Source organism: Mustelus asterias, chromosome 14 (genome assembly GCF_964213995.1).
Source record: "Mustelus asterias chromosome 14, sMusAst1.hap1.1, whole genome shotgun sequence".
Lineage (NCBI taxonomy): Eukaryota > Metazoa > Chordata > Chondrichthyes > Carcharhiniformes > Triakidae > Mustelus > Mustelus asterias.
This window is the reverse complement of record NC_135814.1, coordinates 48,529,313-48,542,195: the sequence shown is the minus strand read 5'-3', so window position 1 is coordinate 48,542,195 and position 12,883 is coordinate 48,529,313. Positions and strand designations below refer to the sequence as shown.

At 43.3% G+C, this 12,883-nt stretch overlaps 1 protein-coding gene across 1 annotated transcript in view; it reads left to right on the top strand.

Moving 5' to 3' along the window:
• kcnj3a (potassium inwardly rectifying channel subfamily J member 3a) overlaps positions 1-12,883 on the top strand; it is a 209,656-nt gene that overhangs the window by 114,736 nt on the left and 82,037 nt on the right. The gene's annotated exons all lie outside the window — the stretch shown is intronic.

Sequence of the window (12,883 nt, the reverse complement as noted above, 5' to 3'; positions counted from 1 at the left end):
ATGAACGTGAATGGCTGCTGGCATAGGAAGGGTACCAATACCCGTTACTTGCACAAAATGGTCTTGTCTATCTTAAAATGGAACTGCAGAATTACTGATTTTTACTGGGATTTGAAAATTTTGAATTGATTTCTTTCTTCCTGTGGGCATTCACCGATGTCCTGTGCTTGGTCGCACACCAACTGAACGTTAATGGACTGATATCTCTTGCAGTTCCTGTATATCTCTCTGCTTAAATGTGAAACACATGGAGTCACATGTGTACAGTTGATGGCTCCCTGCACCATTGAGAATTCCACTAATCAGGCAAAGCTTGCGCTTCTGGCTCCCCAACAAGATAGTGGACATTGAATTCCCCTTTCCTCACATATAAAATCTCCCCCACCTCACTGCTGCAGTGGTGGATGGTGAGTTAATAAATGTTGACATGTCACCAGGATGGATCCACGTCCATGGAAGTTGAGGGTGACGCTGACTTGACAGCCATTGGCAGCACCATCTTCTCCCAGCTTTGCGACTCTAAATCCAGTTGCGGGAGGTGGCATAGTTAAGTGACCACCTTCTTGCTGATTTGTAGGCATCTTCAGCATTGCCCCTGGCTGAGGTGAAAGCAGAAGTGTTCCCTGAAAAGTTTTGGTAGGCAGAGCCTTTTTTGGAGTGCCCTTCTCCTGCCTTTGAGCAAAGCTTTCTTCTCTACAACCTGTACTGTGTTCCTGTCGTGTTGTTAACCAAGGGGTAACTGTGGCTACAGCCTCAATAACTTTAGCAGGCCTCCTGTTCACATTACAGCAAACACCTCTAAGTTCCCTATCAGGATGCAACAACACACTTCCTCCAAAATCCAAACAGTCAACCAACCTCCTCCAAGAATTCAGTACAATACTTCCATTAACTTTGTAAATGCAGAAGCCAAAAGCACTACACCTGCGAGGTGGATAATTGGCCCTCTGAATAATGCTAGTGAGGTCCCTCTGGGATTGTTTAGGACATAGCATTCACTGGACCTGCTATCTCCAGATTGGTGGAAAGTGCATCAAGACAGCCTCAGATTTCCCAATGTTACAGGGAGCCATCAACTGCACACATGTAGCTCTGTGGGTCTCGCATGTAAGTGAAGAGATGTACAAGAACTACAAGGGCTAATTACCACTTCATCAACGTCAAAGGTTCTGGCACTCACATGGCTCACCCATGCTGATGCTCTTACCAGCATATGGTCAGAAGCCGTGTACACATCACCTTTGGCAACTCTGGCTTCTCTCGTGCCAGCTTCACCTGCAATTACCAATTTGGATCAGTGTTACTTAATAGAATATTCCTTTTTGAGTTACTTTGACTAACATTTCTCCTATCATTTTCTGACAATTAAAATAAAATTCACATTCGTCACATAGGTTCCACTTTAAGACGTGACATAGAACGCTGCAAAGCAGTCTTCATGCTTACCATCATTTTATTTGTCTTACCAATAACAAATTGGTAATTAGTACTACCAGTACACATATCATAAAAGACAAAATCAAAAGGCTACACCTATACCTAGTACATTTATTTTGAATTTAGGTCTTATTGAACATAGAACAAATTTAAATATCTCATTTCGTATGTTGATGTGCACAGATTCTTTTGTGCTCATGAAGTGATGCTATTGGTATATTTTGTTGTGTTGTGATTTTTATTATTTACTTATTGTATAATATCCAGTTATAGAATACTATCCTTAAAAGTATAAAACATTCTGAAGAGCAATTGAGTACTGCAAGCTGCTCTAAGGTCCAACACTGCCTAAATATACACATTTCTAGATACAGGGGAATCACTTGTGTGATAATGGATGAAAACACTTGAGTTTTTGACTCTATGGCTTTGAATACAAATCAGAATCACCTATCACGCAGGCACCCTAACTGAAATAGTTCAGGCAGTCTCAACTCTGCGTATACTGACTAGAATTCTCCGGCTATTCCTTTTGGTCCCGGCGACAGCATACCCACACTGTGGGTTTCCTGACGGCATGAAGTGCAGTCAGTGGTAAATCCCAGTGACAGCAACGGGACCAGAAGATCCCGCTGCCGGCCAATGGCGTGCCATCTCCCGCCACAAGAAACAGAGTACACCTCCAACATCCCCCCCCCCCCCCCGCCCCCCCCAACCCGACTATGTATGCCAGAATAATACTGCACAAAATATGAATGAATTGCTACCTTTTACCAAGTGTGCAGGGTGCCACCTAACAATACCAATTACCTTTCAGACCAGTCTGTTTTAATGACAATTTTAACAGTGTTATGACTAATTAATCCAAAATGTACAATAGGTTGATACAAATCTATGTAAACATTGTCATATCAGAGTTAAGTAACAACTTGCTGTACTTCAGGCACCTGCATTATTCTCCCAGCAGATTTCAGACAGATTCTAAAATTGATGCAACAAGTTTCAGGGAGCACTTCTACTTTCACCTGTAAATCATCAATTATCCATAAGACCATAAAAAGAATCTAACATTGTTACATTTTGCTTGCCAAATATCTGTACCATTTGAATCATAGAGCAATTGACACCGAGACTGTTGTACCATTTATCAGCTCTCTATCCACTTAGTTTCAACCTTCTGTCCTGTCCTCATACACTTTTTATGAATTACTTCATTTTTTATACACTTCCCTTTTAAAAGTAATTATAGGTCTTGCTTCCATTGATATTTTTCATCAGTTATTTCACATCCTAACAACCTTCAGTGTACTAAAAATAATCTTGTTCTCATCTTTCCTTTCATTGTTCCAGAGATGGTCTTAAATTTATTCTCTCTAGTTCCTGACTAACTGACTAGTGGACATATTTGACTCAATTTATTCTTATCAAAATCATGATGGATCCTAGTTATGCCTCTCTTTTTGTGGGTTATGTGGAACATTCTTTGTTCCATACCAGTTCATGTTGCCTCACCCAAATGCTCTCCTGGTACATTGATGACTGCATTGGTGCAGCCTGCTGCTTTCGACTGGAACTGGAAAACCTTGCTTCCAATTTCCACCCATTTCTCACCTTCACATAGTTGATCTTCGACACTTCCCTTCGCTCGTTGATTCTCTCCGTTTCTGGGGAAAGGCTGGCTACAGATGTTCATTACAAATCCACTGACTCCCACAGCTACCTCGACTACTCTTCCTCACACCCTGCTTCTTGTACAGACTCAATTCCAGTTTCTCCATTAACTTCACACCCATTCTAATGGTGCTACCTTCCACTGCAGCGTTTCTGACATGTCTTATTCTTCAACCGAGGATTTACCACCTCTCTGCCCGCCACACTGTTTGACAGTGCCCTCAACCTTGTTGATGCATTTCCTGAACTTCTACCCTCACCCCTTCCCCTCCCTCCTAGAACCACGAAAGGGATCCCCTTACCTTCATCTTCCACCCCACCAACCTCCAAAAGATCATCCTTCGTTATTGTGCCACCTCCAATGAGATGCCACCTCCAAACACATCTTCTCCTCCCACGTCAGCATTCCAAAGGACTGTTACCTCCATAGCACCCTCGTCCACTCCTGTACCATCCCCAACAACTCATTTCCCTTCCATGGCACCTTCCCGTGCAATCGCAGGATGTATGACACTTGCCCTTTTGTCTCCTCTAACCTCACCGTCCAAGGCCGCAAACACTCCTTCTCAGCGAAACAGTGCTTTATTTGTACTTCTTTCAATTTAGTATGCTGTATTCGCTGCTCCCAGGGCGGTCTCCTCTAACCTTGGGAAGACTAAATGCAGGTTGGGTGACCAGTTTACAAAACACTGAACACCGATTCAGTCCACAAGAAGGACCTTGATTTTCCAGCTGCTTGCCATTTTAATTCACAACCTCGCGCTCATGCTCACATATCAGTCCCCAGCTTGCTACAAAGATTCAGTGAAGCCCAACACACATCTTATCTTCTGATAAGGCACTCTACAGCCTTCTGGACTCAGCATTGAATTCAACAACTTTCTGCTGTTAACTTGATCCATCTTGATTTTCTTTTGCCAAGTGTGGGTCTTGTTTTCATGCTTTGACTTTCACACATGGCTGTCCTTTATTCCGACATTAACACTTGTTCTGCACCAGTATTTTTCTCTTTACTGCAAACATTACTGCTCCCTTTTGTTCCAGCACATCTTTGTCATTTAATCTCTCCTACTCTCTAACTTAGCCCTTCCCCTCTCCCATTTTTCAACATCATTAAAACCATCACATTTCTACTTCTCTTCAGTTCTGAAGAAGCCATATTGGGTTCAAAACTTTAACCCTGTTTCTCTCTCCACAGATGCTGTCAGACCTGCAGAGCTTTCCTAGCACTTCTGTTTTATTTAAGAATTGGGTTTTTAATGGCATACAAATATCATAATTATTCGTAAACACCCTCACTATAGCCCAGTGGAGTATCAAGCTTTTCCATAACAATAAAAAAATTCACATATTTAAAAAATATAAGTTTGTTCAAAAGGAAATTACTGCGGATGCTGGAATCTGAAACCAAAAGAGAAAATGCTGGAAAATCTCAGCAGGTCTCGCAGCATCTGTAAGGAGAGAAAAGAGCTGATGTTTTGAGTCCAGATGACCCTTTGTCAAAGCTAAAAGGCATAGAAAGTGGGAACTATTTATACTGTAGGGTGAGGGAATGAAAGATGAGTCATAGCCACAAAAACAAGGGGAAAGGCTACCAATGGCAGTCCATAGAGAGAATAGAAGGTGTGAATGGCCAAATGGCAGAGAAGCTGAAATCAGAGGGTAAGTTGTGACAGATGAAGATATGGGGGGAGGAGGGCGATGGGAGGAAAGGAGGTAAAATTGAGAAAAAGGGGGAAAGGGGAAGCAAAGGAGGAGAAAACGTAAGGAAAGGGGGATAAAATAGGGGGAAAAGAGTGGGGGAAAAGAAAAATAAAGAAAGACAATAAAGAAATAAAAGGTAGAGAATAGTTAAAAATTAAATAAAATGAAAACATAGGGGTTGAGGTGGGATAGAGCTAATCATCTGAAGTTGTTGAATTCGATGTTGAGACTGGAAGATTGTAATGTGCCTAACCAGAAGATGAGATGCTGTTCCTCCAGTTTGCGTTGAGCTTCACTGGAACATTGCAGCAGGCCAAGGATAGACATGTGGGCATGGGAGCAGGATCGTGTGTTAAAATGGCAAGCAATGGGAAGGTCAGGATCCTGATTGCGCACAGACCGAAGGTGCTCAGCAAAGCGATCACCCAGTCTACGTTTGATCTCTCCGATATAGAGGAGACCACATTGGGAGCAGCGAATGCAATAGATCAAATTTAAAGAGGTACAAGTGAAATACTGCTTAACCTGGAATTAGTGTTTTGGACCTTGGAGGACAAGTTGTAAAGAGACAGAACAGTATTGTGAGAAGGATAAGTCTTCAGAGGCATTAGAGTAGATTATCCCCTCAATAAAGTGCTTGTCCGCATCGTACAATATTTAAAGGCTAGCTGAATTTGAAATCCAAAAGTGATATAGTGTGAAATGTTCCCATTGCTTTCAGTTTTTCCCTTATGTTTGGTACAGCTATCTATTTGGCTATTTCAAAGCTTTAGCAGTTGTTTTGGTTTGTGATGAATATTTAAAGATCTCGGATATCTGTTCATCTACTTCAGATGTTCGACAGATGCCTGAATTTGTGGCTATCTTCAAAGGCTCTCATGGATTTTGTACACAGGATTCATTGATGCAATTGTTCAAGGAAATCTGAACTTGAATGCCTGGTTGCCTTCCAAACCAACAATGACATTTCCTCCACAGGGTTTGTTTACATAGCTGTCCAGGGGCATTTGAGCTTGTTTATTTTGACACATTTATGAGGAACAGTGAGGATCTTGTTTTGGTAGCTATCAAGTCGTACTTGTTTACTGTGACAGAATGGTGAGTTTCCAATGACTTCCAAATGTTATTGTGGGGGTTGGAAGTTCTGTTTATGGCAGATATTGTATGAGGGGGTTAGGAATTGGGATGAGACGGGTAGGGGTGAGGGTTAGGGGGCTCAAAAATGATCTGCAGATCAAGGCCAGTGTCTCTGTGAACTCTGGGAGTATCTTTTAGTCTGGCCATCTTGGCATTGGTCCACCTCTGTCTCCACCCTTCAGTGGCAACCTTGACTTCACTGGATCAATATTTGCTGGCTGGCACTGACAGCACAGCAGCGAGATTGCGACTTCAGGAAAATTCAGTTGCCACTTCAATGATGAACATCTGATTCATAGGATCATTACAGCACAGAAGGAGGCCATTCGTTCCATCAAATCCATGCCAGCTCTCTGTAGAGTAATCCAGTCAGTCTCTATAACTACTTTATCCCGATGGTTCTGCAGATTTATTTCCCTCATGTGTTATCCTTCCTCTATAATTCCATCTATTCACCAAATCTAAGACCATAGAATCCCAACAGTGCAGAAGGAGGCCATTCAGCCCATCCAGTCCACACCTACCACAATCCCACCCAGGCCCTATTCCCATAATCCCATACATTTACCCTGCTAATCCCCCTTACACTAAGGTTAATTCAGCATAGCCAATCAGCCTAACCCTCAGTTCTTTGGATTGTGAGAGGAAACCGGAGCACCCAGAGGAAACCTACACAGACACTTGGAGAATGTGCAAACTCCACAGTCACCCGAGGCCGGAATTGAACCCGGGTTCCTTGCGCTGTGAGGCAGCAGTGCTAACCACTGTGCCACCGTGCAACCCCAAAGATACCTTTTTGTGCTTTCTTACCAACTTGTTTTTTCCATGCTTAAGGTTTGTGTACCTGAGCCTGAAGACTTTTTGGCCTCAACACTTCTGAATTCCCCATTGCAGTGCGGCTGTTGAATTGCTGACTTGTATTGCGATGTGGGCAGATTGATCGAGCATGCAGTCTCAAATGTAAGCGTGGAATGGGATTTACTAGCTTCCCAGTAATTTATTCTACTGATGCAAAACATCAAAAAAGCCTGTGATGGTGAAGGAGATTGCTTACATTTAGAAAAAATTATATTGTGCGCTTTGTGGCAGCTACAAGAATAAAGCAAAATTGATGTAAGACAACCTCTTGAAAAAAACATTTGCCCGTGTTCCCACTTTCAACACTGAGTTGGCATTGTACTGCACTTTTCATGGTAGAAATGTTACTATGGCAACAGTGCTAAAGTGCTGCAGAATAACATTACCCATTATCTATAAGATGTGTTTTTGAAGTTACTGAGGAATCTCAGCTATGTTAGAAGCACACAAAGAACACACATAATGCCTCCGTATGGAAGGCTGCCTAATTCAGTTTGTTTACTTACTTTGATATTTAATTGCAACCCCCTTGCATGCATTGAGATTTTGTTCCCTGCTGAAAATAGAGGTTGTTTCAGCTGCATATACCAGCTTGATCTCAAGCTTCAAATCCCAATGAAGCAAAAGTTGTGGTTTTCAAATTGAATCATGATGCAGTAAATAATTTCACACTATTTGTACTTAATCGCAAGGGTGCACTCAGCTGCGAATAGATAATCTGTGGAAATCATTTCCGTAATTCTACAGCTGTGCCATTGGCTATTTAATAATGTTTTATTAAACTGTGTACCTCCATTCTGGAATTTTTGTTTTGTTTATAATCGTAGAATTCCAACAATGCAGGAGGAGGACATTTAGCCCATCGAGTCTGATGGGCTAAATGTCTGACCACAAACCCACCCAGGGCCTAGCCCCATAACCCATATATTTACCCTGCTAATCCTCCTGACACTAGGCTCAATTTAGCATGGTCAATCAACTTAACCTGCACATCATTGGAATGTGGGAGGAAACCGGAGCACCCGGAGGAAACCCACGGGAGAATGTGTAAATTCCATACAGACAGTGACTGGAGGCCAGAATTGAACTCAGATCCCTGGTGCTGTGAGGCAGCAGTGCTAACCACTGTACCACCATGCCACCCTTCTAAGGACTTTAAGGGTGAACCAAAGCTTTCCCTAATGTCGTATGTGGTCATGTTCTCAATATTGCATATACTTGAATTATTGTATGTAGAATAGTTAAAATATTGTACAAAATATGATTAAAAATAACTTGATATTTTGTGAGATCTGCATCAGAGTTCAGTATCTTGGAAATGCATGCAGTGCACGATGGTACATTGAATTGTATAGTAACTTACCATAACAACATGATATCAAAGATATTCTTGCTGAAATAATTTTAAGAAAACCAAACAGTTACAGGAAGCATCTTGTGGCAGAATGGGTTGCGTCCCTCCCTCTGAGCCAGAAGTTCTGGGTTTGAGTCCCACTCCAGCAGCATTCATAATGTGGCCAAACAGGTTGGTTATTAATCTGTAATTACTCCCGTATGGCTGTTGCAGGTGGTAAGAGAGGGAAAGTCTCCTGGTCAACCATGTTTGATGTTGACTGCCGCCCCTTAAGCTATAACCTTTGATGATGGACCGGTGACCTGTTTCAGGAAAACGCGCCATGCAACAGACACAAGTGCATACTTTGTCTGCCTCATGAGCCACTAGGCATGGGAAAGGAATAAAGGTACCGGGCAGGATTCTCTGGCTTCCCCGTGGCATCTTTTGCGCGGTGGAAGGTGGGGCACCATTGGCTGGAAGGGGGATCTTCTTGTCCCACTGCTTCCAATGGGATTTCCCATTGACTCCACCCTATGCTGCCAGGAAACCCATGGTGGGCTGCACCGTTGGTAGGATCAGAAGATCTCACCAGCATGAACAGCCAGAAAGTTCTAGCCAACATTTACCTATAGTATTAAACGTTTTGCTGAGTTTCTACAAGCAGAAAGTGTTCACATGTCATGCAAGAGCTTGTAAGGTATGAAGCATGCCCATTGGATGAAGGGGCGGCATGGACAAGTTGGGCCGAAGGGCCTGTTTCCATGCTGTAAACCTCTATGACTCTATAACTTCTATGACTCTATAACTGAAAACAGAGAAAAAAAGGTTTTGGCATGCTGTTGGCTCAAAAAATGAATTAAAAACCAAAACCTGTACAATAAGATGATATATCTTTAACAATTCTTCCAAGCACTGAAGAGTAGCCAATGATTGTTTTTATGGATTCTAACAACTAATCAGTCAAATTCCTGAAATTAAGTAAAACTCTGAATTAATATGCTGGACCCTCACCTGTCCCATCATGCATCCTAGAAGTAATATTTTGAAGCATCCTATTAACATAAAAATGTATAACCTATTAATTTAAATTGATGCATTCATAAGATGTGTGTCGCTGGCTTTTTTGTCATCCATATATTTTTGAGAAATTAGTGTTGAGCTGCCTTGAACTATTGAAGTCCATGTGGTGTTGATAAAACCACAGAGAAGAAATTCTAGGATTTTGACCAAAGGACGGAGAAGGAATTATGATATAGTTCCAAATCAGGATGGCATGCAAGGTATAGGGGAATCTGCAGGTGGTGTCCACATTAACCTGTTACCCTTCTCCTTCTGGCCGGTGGTGGCTGCAGGTTTGTATGGTCATGTTGTTAAAGCCTTGGTGAGTTGCAGCAGTGCATTTTGTGGATGATACACATTGCTGCCACTGTGAGTCAGCAGTGGAGCGAGCGAATGTTTAAGGTGATGGATGGGTGCCAGTCAAGCAGGCTGTTTTGTTCTAGGTGATGCTGAACTTCTTGCGTTTTGTTGAAGCTGCACTCATCTTGGCAAGTGGAGAATATTCCATCACATTCCTGACTTGTACTTTGTAGATAGTGGACAGGCTTGGGGAGTTTGCAAGTCAGGTACTTGCTACAGAATCCCAAATCTCTGACCTACTCTTGTAGCCACAGTATTTATGTTGCCGGTCCAGTAATGTTTCTGGTCAATGATAACCTGCCTATGATGTTGATGTTCAGGGATGCAACAATGATATTGTCATTGAATGTCAAGGAGAGATAGTTATATTTTCTCTTGTTGGAGATGATCATTACTTGGCACCTGCATAGTGCAACTGTTACGTGTCACTTACCAGCCCGAATCTGAATGTTGCCCAGATGGTGCTGCATATGGACACAGACTGCTTCAGTGTCTGAGGAGTTGTGAATGGTAACAGCATAAGTTCTGGGGAGAGTTCCCTTGGAGTAGAAAAGATGAAGGAGACAATCTTACCAAAAAAAATTCAATGTGCCAAACGAGTGTGAAAAACCTTAGAGAATCAAGCTGTATTTTGGGAGAGATAAAAATGGAATCTTACCTAACTGTCCAAAAAATGAAGCCAAACCTGTTTTTCGCCAGCAGGGGGAGGAGGAGAGGCCTGGCTCGCTGAAAACCCAGTAAGAGTTTTAACAACACCAGGTTAAAGTCCAACAGGTTTATTTGGTAGCAAATACCATTAGTTTTCGGAGCACAGACAATGTGAGTGGAGGGAGCATTAAGCACAGGTTAAAGAGATGTGTATTGTCTGTATCTTTAAGACCTGGTTGGCTGTAGAGATTCGCATTCTAATCAGTATTCTGTAACTTGATTTTGTGTCTCTGTGCCCTGTTTGAGAGCACATTTCCACTCCATCTGACGAAGGAGCAGCGCTCCGAAAGCTTATGGTATTTGCTACCAAATAGACCTGTTGGACTTTAACCTGGTATTGTTAAAACTCTTACTGTGTTCACCCCAGTCCAACGCTGGCATCTCCACATCGCTGAAAACCAGCAGACAGCAGCAGGGGGTGCCACTGCGCATGTGCAGATCTCTATGTTCTATTGCAGGGCTCCTAGGCCAAACCCCCCCCCCCCAATTCCCATGCACGATCCAGCCAATCGCTGTTGCAGAGTGCCAGCACTGCCCCCCCCAATTATTGCTGTTGCAGAGTGACAGCATTCCCCCCCCCCCCCCCCCCCGATCGCTGTTGCAGAGTGTGAGTAACCCTCCCCTACCAATTATTGCTGTTGCAGAGTGGCAGCAGTTCCCCTCCCTCAGCTGTTATTGTTGCAAAGCGGCAATGGTCCCTCTCCAAGCCCCACAGATCGCTGTTGCAGTGTGGCAGCAGCTCTGCCCTCTTGGCACTGCCCAGTGCACAATGGATGCTGCCAGTGTTCCAGATTGGCAGTGCCAGTATGCCAGGCTGGCAGTTCTGGGCTGGCATTGCCCAAGGGGCAACGCCCTCTGCCTCGACCTCCCATCGGGCTTCAACGGCCTTCGGTCCGACTGGCGAGGCCACCACGCCTGGTCCCTGGGATGATTGTGTCCCGGGCTCACTTGTAACATTTAAGTTGTATTTTAAATTTAATTTAAATGTTACAATCAGCCTTGGACCCTTGTCAGGCATGAGACTGATCTCGCCGGTGCCGGTAAGATCACGAGAGGCAAGAAATCGGGCACGAACCTGATTTCTAGACTCTCTCACGATCTTACCGGCTTGCCCCACCATTGGACCAGCTGGGGGAAAATGTAAGATAGTAGCCCAAGAGCTGATTTATTCAAGGGTTTTTAAAGTTATAATTATAATTTGCTCAGGTATTCAAAACTAATAATCTCTCTCTTTCTTTGGGCCGGATTCTCTGACCCACGGCCGGGATTCTCCGGTCCTGCTGCAGTGAAGGGAGATTTGGCTGAGTGCCAAATTCTCACTGGTTCTCACTGGCAGTGACAGCGGGGTGTGAACAGCTGGAGAATTCCAGCCTTTATCTCAAAAAGACCTCGTTAAGTTGACTCCTTGTAAAACATCAATCTGTTAGGACTGGGAAGAGGTATCCATGAGGAAAGGGATCCTTTTAAAATTAACCTTGATGTGACCAGGGGAGCAAATTCATCCTTCCTCACCTGGGAGTGTAACAATTTGGGGGTATCTCGTCCAAAATGGTAACAAGTTGGGGGATCTCACCCAGGGATCAGTTGTAATATTCATAATAGATCTCCATCAGACCTCAATCAAATGGCTATCATTTTTATTTATTTTTTATTCGTTCATGCGACATGGGTGTCATTGGCTGGCCAGCATTTATTGTCCATCCCTAGTTGTCCTTGTTCAGAGGGCACTTGAGTGTCAACCACATTGCAGTGCCTCTGGAGTCACATGTAGGTCAGACCAGGTAAGGATGACAGATTTCATTCCCTAAAGGACATTAGTGAACCAGATGGGTTTTTCCGACAACCAACAATGGTTTCACGGTCATCAGTAGATTCTTAATTCCAGATATTTTTTAGTAAATTCAAATTTCAACTGTGTCGGGATTCGAATCCGGGTTACTAGAACAAATTTTTAGCTAAATTAGCGATTCTATTCTATCAGTCGTCTTCATTTTCTGCATCAAGGCGTCCAGTGCAACCATGGAAAATCATAGGACCCACTCTGTGCCGTATTGTGCTGTTCTTGCATCTTTTCTCGGTCAGACGTCCTTCTAGAATGGCTTCCAGTACCTGCTCCAGCACAAAATACAGTCTGGTTCTAAGTAATGCAGATTTGCTTGAACATGTGCTCGCCTACCATGCTTTTGCACCCTCTGCTGAGACCACTCAGCAGTGTGCCTAGCAGTGGCTGCATGCAGCTATCAATCAAATCAGCAGGCAACACACAGATTGTGTACTGCCTGCATCGGATGGAGTGGGCGCAGGTTAATTGCACATCGCGATTTCCATACTCCCCTTCAGGGGTTACCATATTTCACAGGTGAGGTTTCCTTGCTGAACAGGTTTCAAAATCCACCTTCCTATTTTCTTGAGGTACTTTTAATAGGTGAGTTAATCACGAGAGTGTATTCCACAACAACCAGAGTTAATGAAGATTGCAGTTTGCATCAGGAGCTGTGATATTTTCGCATGTTACTAGGTTGGCTTTCACAGATGTGAAAGAACAGTTGAGCAGCAACTGTGAAGAAAATAGATCAATTAACATTGCTGCCACGTTTCTGCATAGAACATTAA